This window comes from Mustela putorius, unplaced genomic scaffold (assembly GCF_011764305.1).
Source record: "Mustela putorius furo isolate JIRA1106 unplaced genomic scaffold, ASM1176430v1.1 tig00003923_pilon_pilon_pilon, whole genome shotgun sequence".
NCBI lineage: Eukaryota > Metazoa > Chordata > Mammalia > Carnivora > Mustelidae > Mustela > Mustela putorius.
This window is the reverse complement of record NW_025422068.1, coordinates 11,092,957-11,112,786: the sequence shown is the minus strand read 5'-3', so window position 1 is coordinate 11,112,786 and position 19,830 is coordinate 11,092,957. Positions and strand designations below refer to the sequence as shown.

The 19,830-nt window shown below is 38.3% G+C and overlaps 1 pseudogene; it reads right to left on the bottom strand.

The window, feature by feature from the left end:
* Positions 1–6,837: 6,837 nt before the first annotated feature.
* On the bottom strand, positions 6,838–11,492 carry LOC101678483 (annotated as a pseudogene).
* Positions 11,493–19,830: the final 8,338 nt, after the last annotated feature.

The window sequence follows — 19,830 nt, the reverse complement described above, 5'->3', positions numbered from 1 at the left end:
CAAGTTCACCTACCAAGGAGTGCGGTTTCAATACCAAGGAGAGCAGCAGAATTCCAGAGGAGGAGAAAGCCAAGCACGGAACTCATGGCTTTTTTCCTGGGATTTTTTTTAGTCTTGCAGTTAATTTAATTTTTTCTTTTTCATTTTTTTTTTTCTCGCCTTCGGGTAAAATTTTTTTTAACTGTTACCTTTTTCTTTTTTAACGATTTTTTACTAGTTTATCTAATATATATATTTTTTTTTACATTTTTCTTAGGTGTTTTCTTTTTTTAAAAATTCTTTTCTTTTCTTTTCTTTTCTTTTTCTTTTCTTTTTTTTTTTCTTTCTTCCTTTTTGAACCTCTTTTTATCCCCTTTCTCCCCACTCACGATTTTGGATCTCTTCTAATTTGGTTAAAGCATATTTTCCTGGGGTTGTTGCCACCCTTTTAGTATTTTACTTGCCCCTTCATTTACTCTTATCTGGACAAAATGACAAGATGTAAAAATTCAACACAAAAAAAAGAACAAAAGGCAGTACCGAAGGCTAGGGACCTAATCAATACAGACATCGGTAATATGTCAGATCTAGAGTTCAGAATGACAATTCTCAAGGTTCTAGCCGGGCTCAAAAAAGGCATGGAAGATATTAGAGAAACCCTCTCGAGAGATATAAAAGCCCTTTCTGGAGAAATAAAAGAACTAAAATCTAACCAAGGTGAAATCAAAAAAGCTATTAATGAGGTGCAATCAAAAATGGAGGCTCTAACTGCTAGGATAAATGAGGCAGAAGAAAGAATTAGTGATATAGAAGACCAAATGACAGAGAATAAAGAAGCTGAGCAAAAGAGGGACAAACAGCTACTGGACCACGAGGGGAGAATTCGAGAGACAAGTGACACCATAAGACGAAACATTAGAATAATTGGGATTCCAGAAGAAGAAGAAAGTGAGAGGGGAGCAGAAGGTATACTGGAGAGAATTATTGGGGAGAATTTCCCCAATATGGCAAAGGGAACGAGCATCAAAATTCAGGAGGTTCAGAGAATGCCCCTCAAAATCAATAAGAATAGGCCCACACCCCGTCACCTAATAGTAAAATTTACAAGTCTCAATGACAAAGAGAAAATCCTGAAAGCAGCCCGGGAAAAGAAGTCTGTAACATACAATGGTAAAAATATTAGATTGGCAGCTGACTTATCCACAGAGACCTAGCAGGCCAGAAAGAGCTGGCATGATATTTTCAGAGCACTAAACGAGAAAAACATGAGGCCAAGAATACTATATCCAGCTAGGCTATCATTGAAAATAGAAGGAGAGATTAAAAGCTTCCAGGACAAACAAAAACTGAAAGAATTTGCAAATACCAAACCAGCTCTACAGGAAATATTGAAAGGGGTCCTCTAAGCAAAGAGAGAGCCTACAAGTGGTAGATCAGAAAGGAACAGAGACCATATACAGTAACAGTCACCTTACAGGCAATACAATGGCACTAAATTCATATCTCTCAATAGTTACCCTGAATGTGAATGGGCTAAATGCCCCTGTCAAAAGACACAGGGTATCAGAATGGATAAAAAAACAAAACCCATCTATATGTTGCCTCCAAGAAACACATTTTAAGCCCGAAGACACCTCCAGATTTAAAGTGAGGGGGTGGAAAAGAATTTACCATGCTAATGGACATCAGAAGAAAGCAGGAGTGGCAATCCTTATATCAGATCAATTAGATTTTAAGCCAAAGACTATAATAAGAGATGAGGAAGGACACTATATCATACTCAAAGGGTCTGTCCAACAAGAAGATTTAACAATTTTAAATATCTATGCCCCCAATGTGGGAGCAGCCAACTATATAAACCAATTAATAACAAAATCAAAGAAACACATCAACAATAATACAATAATAGTAGGGGACTTTAATACTCCCCTCACTGAAATGGACAGGTCATCCAAGCAAAAGATCAGCAAGGAAATAAAGGCCTTAAATGACACACTGGACCAGATGGACATCACAGATATATTCAGAATATTTCATCCCAAAGCAACAGAATACACATTCTTCTCTAGTGCACATGGGACATTCTCCAGAATAGATCACATCCTCGGTCCTAAATCAGGACTCAACCGGTATCAAAAGATTGGGATCATTCCCTGCATATTTTCAGACCACAATGCTCTAAAGCTAGAACTCAACCACAAAAGGAAGTTTGGAAAGAACCCAAATACATGGAGACTAAACAGTATCCTTCTAAAGAATGAATGGGTCAACCGGGAAATTAAAGAAGAATTGAAAAAAATCATGGAAACAAATGATAATGAAAATACAACGGTTCAAAATCTGTGGGACACAACAAAGGCAGTCCTGAGAGGAAAATATAGAGCGGTACAAGCCTTTCTCAAGAAACAAGAAAGGTCTCAGGTACACAACCTAACCCTACACCTAAAGGAGCTGGAGAAAGAACAAGAAAGAAACCCTAAGCCCAGCAGGAGAAGAGAAATCATAAAGATCAGAGCAGAAATCAATGAAATAGAAACAAAAAAACAATAGAACAAATCAACGAAACTAGGAGCTGGTTCTTTGAAAGAATTAATAAAATTGATAAACCCCTGGCCCGACTTATCAAAAAGAAAAGAGAAAGGACCCAAATAAATAAAATCATGAATGAAAGAGGAGAGATCACAACTAACACCAAAGAAATACAAACTATTATAAGAACATACTATGAGCAACTCTACGGCAATAAATTTGACAATCTGGAAGAAATGGATGCATTCCTAGAAACACATAAACTACCACAACTGAACCAGGAAGAAATAGAGAGCCTGAACAGACCCATAACCAGTAAGGAGATTGAAACAGTCATTAAAAATCTCCAAACAAACAAAAGCCCAGGGCCAGACGGCTTCCCGGGGGAATTCTACCAAACATTTAAAGAAGAACTAATTCCTATTCTCCTGAAACTGTTCCAAAAAATAGAAATGGAAGGAAAACTTCCAAACTCATTTTATGAGGCCAGCATCACCTTGATCCCAAAACCAGACAAGGATCCCACCAAAAAAGAGAGCTATAGACCGATATCTTTGATGAACACAGATGCGAAAATACTCAACAAAATACTAGCCAATAGGATTCAACAGTACATTAAAAAGATTATTCACCACGACCAAGTGGGATTTATTCCAGGGCTGCAAGGTTGGTTCAACATCCGCAAATCAGTCAATGTGATACAACACATCAATAAAAGAAAGAACAAGAACCATATGATACTCTCAATAGATGCTGAAAAAGCATTTGACAAAGTACAGCATCCCTTCCTGATCAAAACTCTTCAAAGTGTAGGGATAGAGGGCACATACCTCAATATCATCAAAGCCATCTATGAAAAACCCACCGCAAATATCATTCTCAATGGAGAAAAACTGAAAGCTTTTCCGCTAAGGTCAGGAACACGGCAGGGATGTCCATTATCACCACTGCTATTCAACATCGTACTAGAGGTCCTAGCCTCAGCAATCAGACAACAAAAGGAAATTAAAGGCATCCAAATCGGCAAAGAAGAAGTCAAATTATCACTCTTCGCAGATGATATGATACTATATGTGGAAAACCCAAAAGACTCCACTCCAAAACTGCTAGAACTTGGACGGGAATTCAGTAAAGTGTCAGGATATAAAATCAATGCACAGAAATCAGTTGCATTTCTCTACACCAACAGCAAGACAGAAGAAAGAGATATTAAGGAGTCAATCCCATTTACAATTGCATCCAAAACCATAAGATACCTAGGAATAAACCTAACCAAAGAGACACAGAATCTATACTCAGAAAACTATAAAGTACTCATGAAAGAAATTGAGGAAGACACAAAGAAATGGAAAAATGTTCCATGCTCCTGGATTGGAAGAATAAATATTGTGAAAATGTCTATGCTACCTAAAGCAATCTACACATTTAATGCAATTCCTATCAAAGTACCATCCATCTTTTTCAAAGAAATGGAACAAATAATGCTAAAATTTATATGGAACCAGAAAAGACCTCGAATAGCCAAAGGGATATTGAAAAAGAAAGCCAACGTTGGTGGCATCACAATTCCGGACTTCAAGCTCTATTACAAAGCTGTCATCATCAAGACAGCATGGTACTGGCACAAAAACAGACACATAGATCAATGGAACAGAATAGAGAGCCCAGAAATAGACCCTCAAATCTATGGTCAACTAATCTTCGACAAAGAAGGAAAGAATGTCCAATGGAAAAAAGACAGCCTCTTCAATAAATGGTGCTGGGAAAATTGGACAGCCACATGCAGAAAAATGAAATTGGACCATTTCCTTACACCACACACAAAAATAGACTCAAAATGGATGAAGGACCTCAATGTACGAAAGGAATCCATCAAAATCCTTGAGGAGAACACGGGCAGCAACCTCTTCGACCTCTGCCGCAGCAACATCTTCCTAGGAACAACGCAAAAGGCAAGGGAAGCAAGGGCAAAAATGAACTACTGGGATTTCATCAAGATCAAAAGCTTTTGCACAGCAAAGGAAACAGTTAACAAAATCAAAAGACAACTGACAGAATGGGAGAAGATATTTGCAAACGACATATCAGATAAAGGACTAGTGTCCAGAATCTATAAAGAACTTAGCAAACTCAACACCCAAAGAACAAATAATCCAATCAAGAAATGGGCAGAAGACATGAACAGACATTTCTGCAAAGAAGACATCCAGATGGCGAACAGACACATGAAAAAGTGCTCCATATCACTCGGCATCAGGGAAATACAAATCAAAACCACAATGAGATATCACCTCACACCAGTCAGAATGGCTAAAATCAACAAGTCAGGAAATGACAGATGCTGGCGAGGATGCGGAGAAAGGGGAACCCTCCTACACTGTTGGTGGGAATGCAAGCTGGTGCAGCCACTCTGGAAAACAGCATGGAGGTTCCTCAAAATGTTGAAAATAGAACTGCCCTATGACCCAGCAATTGCACTATTGGGTATTTACCCTAAAGATACAAATGTAGTGGTCCAAAGGGACACATGCACCCGAATGTTTATAGCAGCAATGTCCACAATAGCCAAACTATGGAAAGAACCTAGATGTCCATCAACAGATGAATGGATCAAGAAGATGTGGTATATATACACAATGGAATACTATGCAGCCATCAAAAGAGATGAAATCTTGCCATTTGCAACAACATGGATGGAACTAGAGCGTATCATGCTTAGCGAAATAAGTCAAGCAGAGAAAGACAACTATCATATGATCTCCCTGATATGAGGAAGTGGTGATGCAACATGGAGGCTTAAGTGGGTAGAAGAAGAATAAATGAAACAAGATGGGATTGGGAGGGAGACAAACCATAAGTGACTCTGGATCTCACAAAACAAACTGAGGTTGCCGGGGGGAGGGGGTTTGGGAGAAGGGGGTGGGATTATGGACATTGGGGAGGGTATGTGATTTGGTGAGTGCTGTGAAGTGTGTAAGCCTGGTGATTCACAGACCTGTACCCCAGGGGATAAAAATATATGTCTATAAAAAATAAAAAATTTTAAAAAAAAATAAATAAAAAAAATAAAAAATTAAAAAAAAAAAGAAAAAGAAAAAAATTTAGGTTTTCTAATATATCATACTGTGATACATGGGATTTTTTAAAGATTTTATTTATTTATTTACTTGTCAGAGCGGGGGAGAGAGAGAGAGAGCACAAACAGTGAGAGCAGGAATAGGGAGAAACAGACTCCCCACTGAGCAAGGATTCTGAGGTGGGACTCTATCACAGCACCTGACCTGGTATGACCTGAGTTGAAGACAAATGCTTAACTAACTGAACCACCCAGGCATTCCAACATGGAAATTGTTAAATATTTAATAGAAGTACAAAACTACACAGATATAAATTTCTGCTATTGTTAGAAAAATGACTATAATAATGTAGTGGAAATTGAAACACATCTAGTGAGGTAAATAAATCCAAAGTGGCATACATAAAAAGCAACACGTGGGTTTCATAAAGTATTTGAGATTGTATAATACATTTGTATTTTGGGGAATCTTGATCTGTATTCACTGTGTGAAGGAAACTAAGTTATATTCACACTTACATCATGATCCACAATTAAATCAGATATAATCAAAACTATATAATAAACTCAAGTATTGTTTGGATCTAAAGTATATGCCTGTGTAAATATAAAATATTTTGACTGATAAAGATAATCTAGCATAATCAGCAAGTGTAGTTGCTGTCATTTTTCTGATAGATATTTCACATTAGAGAAGATCTCTTTTTTAAAAAAGGCATCCAAATAATCACAAGCATAAATTTCTGACAATTATTTTAGGAAGGGTCAAAGACAGCCCCAACCATGTGCAGCAATCTCAAACATTTTTGTAAAGATTTATTTACTTACTTGAGAGAGAGATAAAGGGCATGAGCAGATTGGGGGGGGGCAGATGGAGAAAGAATCTAATGCAAACTCCCCAGTTAGCTCAGAGCCCAATGTGGAGTTAGATCCCTAGCCAAAATTAAGAGTCAGACACTCAACCTACAGAGCCACCCAGGCAACCCTCAAACATGTTTTATTCCATGTATCTGGTCATTTATTTTATATGTTCATGAAACTGGATGGTTTGATGAAATGTCCAAAGTAAAATTTATTAATGCCTTATCAGAATTTTACCTCATTAAAATTGTGGTGTGGGAAATTATGATCACATGCCCTTTGTGTCAGAGAAATGTGTGAGTGAGAGTGTTCAAACTTCTGAAGGAAATATAGAGAGGACTTTCTCATCTTTGCAAAGGCACAGTTTAGGAAGGATCATCTGTTATTTTTCATCAGTAGAAGAGGACAGATTGCTAGATAACAAGAACAGAGAAAAGGCCCTTGTGTATTATGTCTATAACTTCTGTAAATTGTAAGGTAGCTATTGGCTGAGTAAAAACAAAAACAAAAACAAAAAACTAAAGCAGTTGGGGGCGCCTGGGTGGCTCAGTGGGTTAAAGCCTCTGCCTTCGGCTCAGGTCATGATCCCAGAGTCCTAGGATCAAGCCCCACATCAGGCTCTCTGCTCCACAGGGAGCCTGCTTCCTCCTCTATCTCTGCCTGCCTCTCTGCCTACTTGTGATCTCTGTCTGTCAAATAAATAAATAAAATCTTTAAAAAAAAAAAAAAAACTAAAGCAGTTCACAGATGCCAGGATCCTGTGGGTGGCCTTAGTTCCAGGAAAGGGGTTTGTGCAAAGGCTAGTCTGGTGGACTGTTACCATGTACACATTGGTCCAGATCATGAGGAACACACAGGAAATTTCATAAAACAATGCTCCCTACAAAATTAGCCTTGTGAAGTTTATTGGGTTCCCTTCTGCTACAGTATGTCAGATAATACACTTGTGCAACTTCAGTGGTGTTGAAGGGGGCCACAGCACTTATGATGACATAGATGTAGATCTGATGTGTAATTTGGAAAGAAAAGAAAGATGGGAAAATGTATGTGAACAGTCTGAGTTTGAGCCATGTCTATCAGTGGTTTTGGAAGTGATATTATGACCTGAAAAATACTGAGAAAAGACGTGGTACAGAGGGAAAGACCCTGAGTGACTCTGTACATGTATAGCACTGTCTTACAACCAATGTCATCTAGAAAATTTCTTACTCCAAAGACATTTAATATTTTTGGAATCCCACTGAAAATAATTGTTATTAGCTAAAGTTAAATGGGTTAATATCAAATCTATAGGCTTCTTTGCATGGGACTGGAATAAAAAGGTATTGATGAGTAACACAAGTAACAAAGTGTTCCCAATAAACCAGTCCCTATTTGAGAATGAAGAACTTTCCAAAACAGTATCATTTGAAACTATTATATTCACTGGCCTCTTACACTATGGATAGACTTCTGCAGAGCTAAAAAGGGAGCCAAAATGATTTGTAAGCTTGATGAAAATAAGAGAATTTTGAGATGACTCCAAGAGGTATGATCACCCTCAGCAGTAAGTTGTGCAGATGCTCTAACAATATTCAGGAAATGAAGAATTAGTTCTAGAAGCAAATGTCAAGAATTGCTAAAATAACTTCAAAGGAACACTAAGGTCAAGATAAACATGCCTTGTTTATAAAAATATTACTGTAATTCTCAAAAATAGCTTCCCTGAAGGAGAATACTTATGCATTAAAAATATCACTTCATATATTTTTTTAAGATTTTATCTATTTATTTGACGGAGAGAGATCACAAGTAGGCAGAGAGGCAGGCAGAGAGAGAGGGAAGCAGGCTCCCGGCTGAGCAGAGAGCCCGATGCGGAACTTGATCCCAGGACCCTGAGATCATGACCTGAGCCAAAGGCAGTGGCTTAACCCACTGAGCCACCCGGGTGCCCCAACACTTCATATTTATAGAGATTTTAAATTCTGTGTATATGTCCTGAACTTTATTTCTATATATATATTTTTGGTTCTGTTATTTTGTCATTATTTTTTTAAGTTTTTATGTCAATTCCAGTTAGTTAACATGCAGTGTTCTATTAGCTTAAGGCATACAATATAGTAATGTAATGCTTCCATACATCACACTGTGCTCATCACAACAAGCATATTCCCTAATCCCCACTGCCTATTTAACCCATGCCCCAACCCACCACCCTTCTGATAGCCATTAGTTTGTTCTCTATAGTTAAAGGTCTGTTAAGTGTATGCCTTCCTTTCTCTTTTTCCCTTTGCTAGCTTGTTCTATTTCTCAAATTCCACGTATGAGTGAAATCATACGGCATTTGTCTTCTCTGACTGATTCATTTCACTTAGGATTATATCCTCTAGCTCCATCCATGTCATTGCAAATGGCAAGATTCTGTTCTTTCTTATAGGTGAGTAATACTCCATTGTTTATATATACACACACCATTTCTTTATCCATTCATCAGTTGGTGGACACATGGGCTGCTCCCATAATGTGGCTATTGATGATGCTGCTATAAACATAACAGTGCATGTACCCCTTTGAATCTCTAATTCTGTATTTTCTGGGTAAATCCCTAGTAGTGAAATTGCTGGAGCCTTGAGTAGCCCCATTTTTAACTGTTCAAGGAACCTCCATACTGTTTTCCAGAGTGGCTGCCCCAGTTTGCATTCCCACCAACAGGGCACAAGTGTTCCTTTTTCTCCACATACTTGCCAACTCCTGTTATTTCTTGTGTTGTTAATTTTAGTCATTCTGACAGGCATGAGATAATATCTCATAGTAGTGTTGATTTGTATTTCCCTGATGATGTGATTTGAACATCTTCATGTGTCTGCTGACCATCTGGATTTTTTGGAAAAATATCTATGTCTTCTGCCACCAATAACTTTTAAAACCTTTGATATTGAAACCTGTACACTTGGTAAATAGTTGTGAATGATCAACTGAGATCAGAGATGTATCTTTAGGTCTGAAGTTGGGTTTGGATGCCTGTGCTACTAAGGAAGGGGGTACTAAAGTAGGGTATTCATGGGAAAGAAACTCCACCTTCCCACAAATCACAGCATTAACATAAGATCAAACTCATTTAAGCTCACTTCCAAAATACCAACCCACTGATTCTGTTAATATTCTTGTACAAAAAAAAAAAAAAATTCGAGGTCAGCAATTATCTTATTGGACCAGGCACTACATAAATTTCAGGTTCATTTATTTTTTGGTCTGCAAGATGGAAGGTTTTAACAACTATACAAATTCCACAAGGAACAATAAAAGCCATAGCTTTAAGCCATAGCTTAAATTATATACTTATGTTAATTAGAGCCCTTACTACGTATTAGGTTTTCAACTAAAAATTCAGTTGGTTTATTAGTCCCAGATCCCAGCATTTATATTACTTTTTAATTAAATCAATGGAGGCTTGGATGCTCCAACATAAATTATGGATCAATATTGAAGTCTCAGAGGAAAGAGATTACTCTCTGAATGGCTGATTTGTAGCAGTAAAATCTTTTATGTTTCCTGGTAACTGAAAACAATAAACATTCTAAGTTTACTTCCTCCTCTAGTCTTATAGAACTCTCTAGGGTCACTTAAAATTTTAAGGTGTTTGTGACCTTAGGTGCTGACTTTAATTAAATACATTTCTAAGCATATCAAGAGAATTTGTTGTAATTTGTGATTCTTCTGGATGAATCAGGAAGTTCACTGTGTGCAAAGTAATTTCCAGTCCTTGGGGATTGAGCAAGCTAGTCCTCCTATAGCCCTGGACCCAGGCACCTGCACCCAGCTACAGCCCACCAGAGATGAGCTCAGAGGAAGTAAGTCCCCTCCCTGTCTGTAGTTCTTGCATGAAGGGAGAGACCTGGCCATTTTTGCAAGAATTTGCTTCTCAATTCTTTTTTTGTTTAGGATTCTTCTTATGCTAAATATTTTGTTTGTCCTTAACAATAAGTCTCCTCTCTCCATGTTCTTACTCCCACACTTCTTATCATTTCCCTTTATCATTTCTTTTCTCTTCCATTTCTCTCATCCTTTCCTGTTAGTCTTTCTATTCTGCTGTTTTCTCCTTTCATTGCTCTCATTCCATAATTCTCAGTGGTGTGATAAAAATTATTTATTCTTCCTCTTATAATCTTCACACTTGTATGTTAATATTTTTCTTAATTAATTGATATTTTTCTGATTGTTTATATCTTTACCATTTTCCATATGTCATGATTGTTCTCAAAAGTGTTCATTTCTCAGCCCTTAACTTATTGTTTTTGCAATTCTATTTTTAATTTCCTCTGGACTTATTCCCTGCTTTTCCTCTTTCCCTCTATTTTTAATACATCATTTCTTCCTTTTTCCACTCTTTTCTATTATCTTAAATGTATATTTTTTTCCTTTCTAACATTTCTTTACATTCTTCAACATAGTTTTCTACATTTTTTTTCCATTTTCCATAAGACACTTCATGCATTATTACTATTTCAGTAAGGGTATGAATGATCATTCATGCACATTCTGTCTACTCTGATATATATACTAATATCCTAAAACCCAAAATTTTCTAACATTCAAACTAAATTTTTTCACTCTTATTATGACCTGCATATTGCCCTCTTATGCCCAATTTTTCTGAATCTCTTTAGGAAGATATAATTAAGAGGTCTTAAAAATAATTGTATAAACCAGTATTATATGACAGACAATATTGAAGATGTTTGTAAATCAAGGATTTTTACTGCAGCAACATTACTTCTGGCCAAACCTCACATATTTTTTTTCTGTAAAATTCAGATTCATAAAGCAACTTGAAACAAACACCTGTGTTTTTTTAAGATGCATTTCCATTGAGGCTTCCTCCTATCATCTTATTTATGTAGGTTAGTATACATTTGTGTTGTATTATTCATTTTCTCTCTTTTCTCTCCTTGTTACTTCAGTTTAGGTCCTCCCATCTTTTGTGTCTACTGTTCCTGTCTGCATTCCTTCCCCTCTCTTTCTATCATACCCTCTTCTCTTCTTACCTCTTCTTTTCCTCAAAACTCATAACCCTGTGTGTTGATTGACTATTTGGTTTTTTTTTATTTTTGGGGGGGTTGGGGGGGTTAAAGAAAGCACACATGAGGGAGAGGAGAGCAAAGGGAGAGAGAAAGAGAAAATCTTAAGCAGGCTCCACATCTGGCATGGAGCATAACACAGGGCTTGATCTCAAAACCCTGAGATCATGACCTGAGCTGAGGTCAAGTCTGACACTTAACCAAATGAGCCACCCAGATGTTCTTCGATCCTTGACTTTTAATTCATTTCCCCATTGCTTTCCATTTACGGTTAAAACTTCTCCTTTATTTTCTCTCTCTCTCTCTTTTTGTTTATGTTTTTGAGGTCATTTCTCTGTCTTCCATTGTTTATTCATGATATTTCTCTCACTTGTGAGTACTTTCTAATGTTTAAATTATCTGAATTTATATCCTTCTTGACCTTTAAGATTTCTTACTGATCCTACTGAGGAAGAAATCCTTTTCCTAGACCCCTCTTATGTTGGGTTTGGAGCCTGCAAAGTAAACTGACAGAAGACAGATGAACAAGAGAAAAAAAATTTTTATTCAATTGCATTTGGGAATTCATAAAAGAAATAGCTCATAAATGACTAAAATTAGGAGTTTATATCGCCAGCTTCAGAAAGGGAAGAGATGGAGGGGAGGAGAGCCTTCTATGGTAGAACAAATGGGTTCAGAGGAAAACAAACAGAATATAAGAAGGTTTGTGATAATCATTTTTATGCAGATGCAATATTACTTTTTGTCTTTCTCATGGCAATCTAATACCCTCAGAGAAGAGAGGACATTTATAGTAGTTTCATTCTCAGACATTCCTGCCTTTAAAGAGATAGGGAAAGCTCTTAAAAGACTTCTGTATCTGATGACTCTCAAATATGTGTTTACTTTAGAATAATCATCATATTAATTTGAGGAGTTCAATGGGTCTCCACAACCCTATCTAAATTGTTCTCAGAGCAAATTCTTACTCAGAAACCAAATACTCTGGCATGTTGTTCTTTTTCTTTGCTTTCCTAAAATCCCCCATCTCATATTTTTTTAATTATTCTGATAAACATCCTAATTTTTTTTTTCTGTTTCTTGTTAGGTTTCATTTTTGGCATAGTCCTTTCTCTGGGCCTTTTTTATTTGCACAATTTTTGTTATCTTGCCTACCTCCACTTGTGCTTTTTTCTCTCCCTCCCTTGTTTTCTTTTGCTGACTTCCCTGTTGATATGGCCACTACCCTTGTTCTCTTGGGTTTTTTTGTTCTACTTTTACCTTCAATTTACTGTTTATCTTTACCTTTCCACCTTGATTAAACATTGTCTCTTGATTTTAGTTTCTTCTCATTCATTTTCTTTCACTTTTTCCACTGATCTTTTCATTTATTTAGACATCATTTAAATTTATTTTTTATTTTTAAAAGTTTTTACCTGAACTCCAGGTAGTTAACATACAGTGTAATATTAGTTTCAGGTGTAAAATTTGGTGATTCAACACTTCCATATAACACCCAATGCTCAGTAAAACATTCTCTTTTTATACTGCCTTGTTTTCATGTTCATGTTTCTTGCCTTTTCATTTTTCTCTAATCTAAGAAACAAAATTTGCACACAAATTTTCAAAATCAGTGTAACAGAGTGGTTTAGACTTTGTGGAAAGTTGCATTAAATGTTAAATATGGTTGATATTTGACACTTTATGATATTGAGTATTCTGATTTATAAATGTCCTATATACTGCTACTGATGAAGGGTAGTTGGAAGACAGGCAAACAGGTTCAAGAGCCCCAGTCCTAAGAAGAAAGCACCCTTAAAAGGATTTTGCACCACTCTGAAAGGAGCCCTTCATTCTTTCCCTTATGATAGATAAGTGACAAAAACCTGACTGGACACAGGCATAGGGAGAGTTAATCAGATTAAAACAAAGCCTATAAACAAGCCCATAAAGACCCCTAGATTTAGAAACTCTGATGGCAATTCTCTCAGGTCCCTCCCTCCTTGGGAGGCTTGTATTATCACTTTGCTATTACTCAACAAACCTTGCTTTGCTGCCCACCACTCTGCCTGGTCTACTTCTTCATTCTTTGAAGTAGTGTGACCATCAAATAAGGGGACTGATGAAGAAGTCTTATAATGTTACTATTTTGTCTTAACATCTTTCAATTGATTTGTACAATTTTATTCTAGAAATTCTGCCACAGATTTGAAATCATCATAATATTATGGTCATTCTTAATCTTATAGTTTCTAAAATTACATAGTCTAGCTACAGAAATACCAGTTAAAAGAAGTAGCTGTGTTACCAACTGTAATACTTTTCTCAAGAGTTTTAAACTTACTTTCAGGGTAGACCATACTATTGTTACGGTTTTGGAATACAGGTGAGGTTCAGTGGGGTGGAGTCCAGAGCCCAAGACCAAGAAAGAATTCCTGAGAAGTCTTTGGTGCAAAATGGTGGTTTATTAAAGCATGGGGATAGGACCCATGGGCAGAAAGAGCTGCTGTCAGCGGGGGGGGGGGGGGGGGGGGGGGGGGGGGGGAGGGTTGGGGGGGTTGGAGGGGTGGCTGATTATATACTATGGGGTTGGGGAACATAAAAAAAGGGAGAGTTTAAAAGAACATTCACAGGCTAAAGAGGATCTACAAAATACAGAGGCCTTGCCATTGTCAGGTTAAGGCTGTTTTTCCCTGTAACAAGGTATTAACATTAAGATAGTTGGAAGATTTTGATTTGAATCTCCCTGATGGCCAACGATAATGAACATAAAAAAATGTTCATCATCATTAGCCATCAGGGAGATTCAAATCAAAACCACATTGAGATACCACCTTATACCAGTTAGAATAGCCAAAATTAACAAGACAGTAAACAAGTATTGGAGAGGATGTGGAGAAAGGGGAACCCTTTTACACTCTTGGTGGGTGTTAAGTCACCCAATAATAGGTCCATGATTAAAGGAGTGAGACTGATATAAAGCGAAGGTCAAGCAAAGTTTATTTCGTGCCAAGCATCAAGAATCAAACTGACCAGCCAGGGCCACGCCTCTTACAGAGAGGGGCGAATTTTCTCTGTTTCACAGACTAGCTTTTAAGGGCAAAGGCCATGCGCTCAGGCCTGGCCACGCAGAGGTAGCCAGTGAAATTGTAACACACAGAGAAAGCTGCACAGTGATGCTAGGTGAACAATTGAATTACAATTTACCCTATACTAGACATTCGACCTAGTCTACCACCTTGGTTAGAATTGGCACCCAAAAGGCTCCCAAAGGGCGGGGGCCCCTACTCCTTGATAGCTAGAGAGACAGTATGCAACCCCACTGATCCGATGTTTCTACCTGGCCTGACCCACCCTTGTATCTGGGCTTTGTTACCTGGAGCTGGTTTCCAGGACTTGTTTTTAAGTAAATCCCCTGGGGAAAGGGGAGCAGGGACAGTTTAAGGGTTAAACAACAAGGTTATTGTTTAACCTTAATGGAAGCCTCTTGCTAAATAGGTCCTTACAGTGGGAATGTAAGTTGGTATAGCCATTTTGGAAAACAGTGTGGAGATTCTTTCAGAAATTAAAAAACAGAGCTACCCTATGACCCTGCAATTGCATTACTGGGTATTTACCCCAAAGATACAGATGTAGTGAAAAGAAGGGCCATATGTACCCCAATGTTCATAGCAGCAATGGCCACAATCGCCAACCTATGGAAAGAGGCAAGATGCCCTTCAACAGATGAATGGATAAAGAAGATATGGTCCATATACACAAAGGAATATTATGATCCTATCATAAAGGATGATTATGCAACTTTTGTATCAACACAGATGGGACTGCAGGATGAAATGCATCTGTGTATGCTGAGTGAAATCAGTCAAACAGAGAGTGAATTATCATATGGTTTACTTACTTGTGGAGCATAACGAATAACATGGAGGACATTAGAAGAAGGAAATGAAAAGTAAACTGGAGGGGGAGATGAACCATGAGAGACTGTGGACTATGAGAAACAAACTGAGGGTTTTAGAGGAGAGGGATGGAGGGTTGGGTGAGCCTGGTGGTAGATATTAAGGAGGCACACATGGGGGAGACAAGATGGTGGGGAAGGAAGTAGGAGGAGGCGCCCTTTCAACCTGTACCCTAAAGTGAGCTGATTACCTTCCAAAGAACTCCGATCACCCACGAAATCAGCCTGAGGTCAGAATTATACACATCTGGATCTCTACTGGAGCAGAAGACGCCAGTGGGCAGGTAAGCAGAGTGGGAAAGTCAGACTGATATTGGAAGATAAACAAAAGAGGGAGGGAGCCACCAGAGGCGACCCAATGGAAAATAATATCCCAATACAAGAGTGCCCTGCTCCTGGGGACCAGCATTAACTCTGGAGTCTGGTAGAAAGCACTCAAAAAAAGCAAAGGATCACCGGGGCGGGGGGGGGGGGGTTGTGGGAATCGGGGTGTTAGGGTCGGGGCTTAAGTCCCCGGATCCAGGACAGCCACCCCTGGTGCAGAGCCAGAGAGAGTGCGGCAGAGAAACCAGGTCTCGGTCCCTGAACCACCAGCGCGCCTCAGAGTGCGTGGTGCCCGCCTCCTGTGAAGAGCTGGGAGCCTCGCCAGCTAACAGAAGCACAGCCTTTTTGCAGTCCCCACTCCAGTGCCCTGCCATGCCCTCAGAGTCCGAATCGTGCCCCGCACCCTCCCCTGAGAGAGGTGCACAAAAACGCCAGCTGGGTGCTCTCGGACGGAAAGACTAGGCACCCCCAGCCCGGGCCAGTGGGAAAATCTCAGTGTGCGATCGCTGCTTGGAACTTCTCTGGCAGTCTGGAGCTGCCCAGACAGCCCCCCGCTGCCATGGTTTTGGGTACAAGCAAAAAACCCTGAGTCCCCAGGGACCACAACTGGGAACCTGCTCTGCCAGCAGCCAAGGGGGGATTTATTTGAGCTCTGCAGCCAGACTGAGGCTTCTCTCTGAGAGGGAAGTCAGGGTGCAGTTTGCTTTCCTCTAAACCTAAAAAAACCATCAAGTCAAGGCGAGAGAGAAAAAAAAAAGTGAACAAATATAAGGAGGCACATATTGCTTGGAGCACAGGGTGTGGTGCATAAACAATGAATCTTGGAACACTGAAAAAATTAAATTAAATTAAAAAAAAAAAGATAGTTGCGAGATTCCTGGAAGAATATCACACGTGTCTTACCCAGGAGTTGGGGGTGGGAGGAGGCTACAGGGTGTCAGCTTCTGCTCTGTCCTCAGCTTGCCTTCCATTTCCTCATCACACAGGGACAGGACACATATAAGGACATTTAATAGTATTTACACTTCCTTTTGGAAGCTAGGCCATTGATAGAAATGCTTTGTTCTTATGGATCACTAAGACATTTGTAAACTGAGGGACACTCAGAATTAGGTCCATTATTAAATGAAACAAGACTGAGACAAAGTGAAAGTTATTTAAAGCTTTATTTTAATGTAAGTATTAGAAGTTAGACTGAGTGGTCAGGGGAACGAGACTGAGAGAAGGTGAAGTCATGCAAAGCTCTATTCTATGCTAAGCATTAGAAGTTAGACTGATTGATCAGGAGAACAAGACTGAAACAAGGTGAAAGTTATGCAAAGCTCTATTCTATGCCAAGCATTAGAAGTCAGACTGACCGGCCAGGGCCGTCTCTGAAGAGAACAACCACCCCCAGCTTACAGGCTTAAGAATTAACTGACTGACTGGTCAGGGCCATCTCCGAAGAGGATGACCCCTCCCCATCTTACAGACTATCTTTTATAGAGCAAAAGTCTGGCCACACATAGGTGGCCAATGAAATTGTAGTCATGTTAGGTCACATGCAGGTGGCCAACTGAATTACAATTTACCCTATAGTAGCTGTTTGAACTAACCTATTACTTTGGTCAGAACTGGTGCTCAAGGTTGGCGCCCAAATGGCAGGGTTTACATTCTATGGTGGTTAGGGAAAAAGTATGTGTGTTTCTTAACTGATTGGATGTCTCCACCTGGCCTGACTCTTCCTTGTATTCTGGGCTCTGTTATTAGGAACTAGCTGACCATATTTTACTGGTTTCCCAGACTTGCTTCTAAGTTTCTCTGGGGGGAGAGGGGGAGGGTCAGTTTTACTGCACAAACAAAAAAATGGCTTTTAACCACTGTGGAGTCACTCTGGCTAAATAGGTCCTTACACTCAGGTCTTGCAGGACTGTGATTTCTGAAAGCTAACTATTTGTTTTTCCTTTCCTTAGCTTTAGGACACCCAGGAATGCATGAGGAATGTCACATATATGCAGGGGGGCATAATGGGGTGTCAGCTTCTGCTTTGTCCTCAGCTTGCTTTCTGTTCCCTCATCATCATCAGTGAATAATAACAGTCACACTTTTGGTTTTGGGAATGCTTATCCTCCTTTGAATTCTTTACCACATGTTAGGAGCTAAAAGGCAATAAAAAATGGGGACATGGTAGTGGTACACTTTTTACATATCTCACTTAAAAGAGAATTAGTTGAGTTTCATAATTTGTTGGTTTGTCTATGTCTACATTAGCTAGCTACCTTTCATAAATTTAAAATCTCCTTTGTATCTATAATACACTATAGGGTTTAGTTTTATCATAAATGCATGTTAAATATATATGAATGTAAATTTCTTATTTATTAAAACGTTATGTGCCTTTTGTCCTCAAGATAGTCTTAACTATGTTAAGAGATTTCTTAAAGATGAGCTATTTTAGCATTTCTGGGAAAATTTATCTTGTTTATAATACTTTACCCTTTTTTAGACCTTGGTGCATATAGTCTACCTTATTTATATGTATATTTACATTTATTATTGAGAAGAAATTAATAGAACATAAAATTCACCATCTTATTTTGTGTCATTCAATGGAACTTACATTTGCAATGTTGTGCAATCACAACTCCTCTTAAGCTTCAAAACATTTCATCACACCCAAAGAAAACCACAGAATACCCAATCACTCCTCTGTCCCTCTCTCCATTCCCTGGCAACAAATGTCTGCTTTCTGTCTACAGATTAATGCATTTGGGGATATTTCCTATATAGAGTCAGATCATATGTGATTTTTGAGTCTAGACTCTTTCCCTTCTTTGCTGGACTCTCTCAAGTGTGCAGTCATGCAAGTGTTGTCATGTTAGGGGTGGGATAGAAAAAGGCTGGTGTCCCATATGGGTCAAATTTTGCTTAGAATGCAATAGGCTCACATAAAATTCTAGAAAAAACTTCTTCCATGTGTCCTGCTCATCCTCTAATAAGTGAGGGTGTTTCATGTGCTGGTATGGTGGGTTCATAGCAAAGCAAAAAGCAAGCCTTGCCCCCAAGGCTTTCATCAGGAGGCTGGTCATGTCGTACTTGCTCCACACTGACTTGCCAAAGCATGTCAAAGGCCAAACTATATTCAAGGTATGGATAAAGGGCCATCTCTCGAGTGGAGCTACAAAGTCCCTATATAATGTATACAAGGAAGGGAAGAATTTACAGGCATTTTTATAGTCCAGCACTTCAGGGATCAAGAGCCATTGAGATGTGAGCAACTGGAGACAGAGAGTAGAGAAAATATAGAGGAGTATTGCCCCTCTAGAAAGCAATGACTCAAGAAATGTGGAAGAAAGACAGTATATTTACATGTTTATGGAGAAATTTTTATAATGCATGAGGGAAAGGATAACAGAAGAGAGGGTCTTGAGCAAGAAGGAGCGTTCCAGATTTATTGCATGGTGGATGGATTAGTTATGATTAGAAACATAGACAATTTATTCATAATACCCAGGGAGAAGGGCGCATTTCTGAGCAAGGATATTAAAAGGGATTGATGTAGTGGCGGGATCTTCTGAAGTAGTCTTTTGATTGCTTAGTTTTCTAAATGGAATATGGAGTTCATTGATGGGTGAATAAAGAAAATGAAATGATTTTACATATATAAAATATAATATGTACATATATGTGTGTATATCACATTATACACACATATATACACATACATATATATGTATATATACATACATATATATACACATATATAATGCCTGAAATATATGTACATATTATATTTTATATATGTATAATATGCATATATTTTATATAGGTAAAATATGTGTATCTGTACACATATATATATAATGATGAAATGAGGATAAAAATAAGTACATAAAATAAGTCATACAGTAAAAAACAAGTATGTATGATTTCATATATATGTTCGATCAGAAAAATAAATAAATAAACTGAACCCATAGATAAAAAGAATAGATTGATGATGAACATTTTTTCATGTGTCTGATAGCCATTTGTAAGCCTTTATTGGAGAAGTATCTGTCCATATCTTCTGTGCATTTTTTGATATG